Here is a 4775-nt window from a genome sequence, read left to right as displayed (position 1 = left end):
GGTCATTGGAAGATGGCGCCGTTGTCTTTGGCTTGCCGTCTGTCTCTCTGGATTTCTTTTTGCTTGTCTGCACACAGTCATATATTTCCTTTCCTTAATAAATCAAAGTGTTGCCTACCATGTCACCACACCACCTATGTATGACCGCCAGACGTTGCTTAACATTAGAACAACAATGGAGTTCTGCTGTAACAAAGATGTGCCGGCCACGTGCTCCAGCTTTCCGCCTCCTCCTTTCCCGATGACTCTACCTGTGTGGTTGCGCCGTGTGCCGTGGGCACTGCCTTGGAGGAGAGGAAAAGCGGGCGGTATGGCTGTCAGGCTGAAATTGCGCCTGGTGCCTGGACTGGTTGGTCGGCCTCGTCAGGACGCTCGTGTACATGGAGGATCGTGGCTTTTACATTGCGAGGTGTTCTCGGGAGACGCCTTATCATTGGATCTGTCATCTAACAGGGGACTCGTCAGTGCAGCCTCTGCGGCGGTGTGTCCTTTACTTACGGCGTGGTGGAGTGGATCAGCGGCACCTTCGCTCATTGGAACGGGCACTTCAGCAAGTATCGCAGCCGGTCAGTGATTCTGTATCAATTAGGATGGCCTTAGTAAATTCCAGATCATTGAGCAATAAGACATTTATTCTGAATGACATTATAACCACCGGGAACATAGACTTCTTATTTGTGACGGAGACCTGGCTCTCTGTTGGTGATATTAGTTTTTTGTCCTATGAGATATTACAGGAGTCTTAATATCATACCAAACAGCTGTTAAAACAGCTAATTCTCATTATTTTTCAGAGATAACAGCTAACAACTCAAACAATCCTAGGATCTTGTTTAATATTTTAAACTCTATTTTTAACCCTGTAGGTAATAATTATCTAACTGAATCTGCTTCTACATGTGAAAATGTTCTGAGATTTTTTGTGGAGAAAATAGTAACAATTAGACAGTCCATATTTCCTTCGACTTCTGTCCCTGCAGACACTCCCATGGCCATCAGGATTTTAAACTCTTTTGAGCCAATTACCATATCTGGTTTAACAGATGATGCTAAGTTGAAGCCTACTGTCTCATCTCTTGACATTGTTCACACTTGGTTTTTTAAACAGATATTTCACAATGCTGGGTCATGGATCTTCATAAACAAATGCCTTCTCACAGGTTTTGTTCCAGCTCTCTGCAAAAATGCCATGGTGAAACCAATATTGAAAATTCTAAATATGGACACTACTGATTTATCAAATTTTAGACCCATTTCAAATGTATCTTTTATATCTAAGATCCTTGAGAAAACTGTGTTACTGCAGTTACAGAGTTTCCTTGATGCGAATAGTATCCTTGAAAAATTCCAGTCTGGTTTTAGGATTAACCACAGAACTGAATCTGCTTTATTAAGAGTTTTGAATTATATTTTGTTATCTCTCGATTCCGGGTAGTCTGTCATTTGTTTTAGATCTGAGTGCAGCGTTTGACACTGTTGACCATAGAATTCTGTTGTCACGCCTTGAAGAGTTTGTGGGCATCGAGGAAGCGCTCTCAGCTGGTTTAAGTCTTATCTTACAAACAGAACCTTTTCATTTGGCATTGAGGCTCTCTCGTCTGTAGCTCCTCTTACCTGTGGCGTTCCACAAGGCTCCATTTTGGCCCCTACTCTGTTTTCACTACACGTGTTACCGCTAGGATCCATTTTTAGGAGGCACAGAGTGTCTTTTCACTTGTATGCTGATGATACTCAAATCTATCTGCCTTTCAAGCGCACAGACACAAAAGGCCTAGAAACCCTATTTGCTTGTTTAAACAACATAAAATCCTGGATGTCCTCAAATTTTTTATATTTAAATGCGTGCAAAACTGAGGCTATTGTGTTAGGAAATGGTTATTGTGGTAGCCCTCTGTAGGAAATGGAAAAAAACACTTTTAATTTTGCAAACCTGTACACCTACATCAAACCCACAGTTAAAAGTCTGGGAGTTACTTTGGATTCCTCCCTTAAGCTGCATAAACATATAAACACAGTAGTTAAATCAAGCTTTTTTCACCTTAATCTTTTATCTATAGTAAAGTCTTTACTATCACCTAAAGAGCTTGAAAGAGTCACACATGCTTTCGTTCTATCCCGCCTGGATTACTGTAATTCTTTATATGCAGGAATATCCTAGTTTTCCATTACAAAGGCTGCAAATGGTTCAAAACGCTGCAGCCAGATTCCTAATTGGGGTTCACAAACATGAACATATTACTCCTATTTTAATGTCTCTTAACTGGTTGCCGGTGCGTCATAAGAGTTGATTTTAAAATATTGTTGTTTGTTTTTAAATCCTTAAATGGTCTTGCACCCTCTTACCTATCTGAACTTTGAACGTAGGTGCCTACGGTCCACAAGCAGTTATAATCTGTCCCAGCCACATTCACGATTTAAGTCGAGAGGGGATCGTGCTTTCGCAGTGGTCGGTCCTCGGCTATGGAATTGCTTCCCCTTATCCTTGAGATCCCTGTCCTCTTTACATGAGTTTACAGTTTACAGTTTTATCTTTTTGACCGGGCATTTCACTAAATCTCAATTATAGTTTTATTACATTATGTGTTAATGGTTTATTTTGCTCCTTATTTCATGTTTCCTGGACTTTTACCTTGTGGTCAACTTCTGTTGTGTTTATTTGTGCTATATAAATAAAATAAAATGAAAATGAAATAATGTTGTTAATTGTTGTTCTATGTGGTGTTTTTAATATGCTTTAAGACAAACCATGTGTAAATTCATAAGTCGACAGCATTGCTGAGTATTTCCTCCTTAAAACTGCAGTGAACCAAAGACAGTCTCAAAAACACGCTTTGAAATCGCTGGTGTTTCTGACGTCACAAACTACCTTGTAACCAATCAGATCAACGTGTGATCGTCAACCAGTGGATCTCTGTGCTGCAGTGAGTGAGTGGAGGCGGGATTTGCATATACTAATAGAACCACACATGAGGCAAGGGTGTCGAGTTACATTCAAGATATTTTAAGGCATGAAGACATTTTTTCAACATTTAAATATGTAATTTTGGTGATCAAAGATGAATTTTAAGTAATAAATCTATTGACTACCAGGGATTTAAACATAATACTGACATCCGCATAATAACACGGATGGTAAAGAGAAAAACCACATGATGAATTAAAGTTCTTCACAAGCAGCTTTTCCACAAGCTGAGGGAAAAACTGATATACAGAAGGATATACAGTATAGAAATAATACAAAACACCATCATGGTGACACACATGACACTAAAACAATGCTTTTAACAACATAAGATGTAACATAAATCCCTAATGTATAAATAACTGATAAGAAAAAAACAAACAAGTAATACAATTTAAAACCATCAAATTGAGTTGTCACACAGTGAATTCTGGGAATGTCAGTTTACAGATTTTCACTGTAGATTATGTATAAGCTGTAGGGCTGTCAATAGATTAAAGTGTTTTAAATCACGATTAAATGCATACTTATCGTGAACTTGTTTCAGACATGTCAAGTTGCAATACTGAACAGGACCACACGAAGATGCTTAAAAACACCTAAACCAACCACCTTGACCTGACTGCATATACCTATACAGTACACTTATCCATTCAGAATTACTAAACACAGCAACATACACCTGACAGATAAAAACACTCCTGAATGTGTGTGGAAACGATGTGAATGCACCGAAACGTGTCTGTTCATAAAAATTAAATTCAATTTAGTTCAGTTCATTTATTTGTACAGCACTTTTCACAATACACATAATTTCAAAGCAGCTTTAGAGGAAACGCATCATGTGTCTACATTACAATTTACAGTGATCTGTTATCAGAGGTGACTGTGTCCAAGTTATGTTTTACAGAGATGTACATATACAAATCACACTATTAGTTAACAATGCATTGATTTAAAAAGACAATATGCATCAGTTTGCACAAGTTTGCTGGTCTGGAGCATTCAGGTGTGTGTTAACACAATGCCAAGGAGGAAAGATATCAACAGATCTTAGAGAAGCAATTGTTGCTGCCATCAATCTGAGAAGGGTTATACGGCCATTTCCAAAAAAACTGACAATGAGTAAGATTATTCACAAGTGGAAAACATTTAAGGCAGTTTTCAATCTTCCCATGAGTGGACGTCCCAGCAAATTCACCCCAAGGTTTAAAAATCACAAAACACCCAAGAGCTACATGTCAGACTCTACAGGCCTCAGTTAACATGTTAAATGTTAATGGCAGCACAATTAGAAAAAGATGTGACTAGTATGTTTAAAAGGGTTGCAGGAGAAAGTTTCTTCTCTCTGAAAAGAACATGGCAGCACAGCTTAAGTTTGCAAAGTTACATCCGAACAAACCTCAAGACTTCTGGAGCAATATCATTTGGACAGACGAGACCAAAGTGGAGATGTTTGGCCATAATGCACAGAAAACCAAACGCAGCATTTCAGCACAAACACCTCATACCAACGGTCGAGCACGGTGGTGGAGGGCTGATGATTTGGGCTCGTTTTGTAGCCACAGGACCTGGGCAACTTCAGTCATTGAGTCGACCATGAACTCCTCAGTAAACCAAAGCATTCTAGAGTCAAATGTGAGGCCGTCTGTCCGACAGCTAAAGCTTGGCTGAAACTGGGTCATTCAACAGGACAAGGATCCCAAGCACACCAGCAAATCTACACCAGAATGGCTGAAAAAGAAAAGAGTCATGGTGTTGCACTGACCCAGTCAAAGTCCAGACCTCAACCCGACTGAAATCAGTGTTGGGA

This window comes from Rutilus rutilus (assembly GCF_951802725.1).
Source record: "Rutilus rutilus genome assembly, chromosome: 6".
Taxonomy (NCBI): Eukaryota; Metazoa; Chordata; class Actinopteri; order Cypriniformes; family Leuciscidae; genus Rutilus; species Rutilus rutilus.
Note: the sequence above shows the minus strand (reverse complement) of the source record.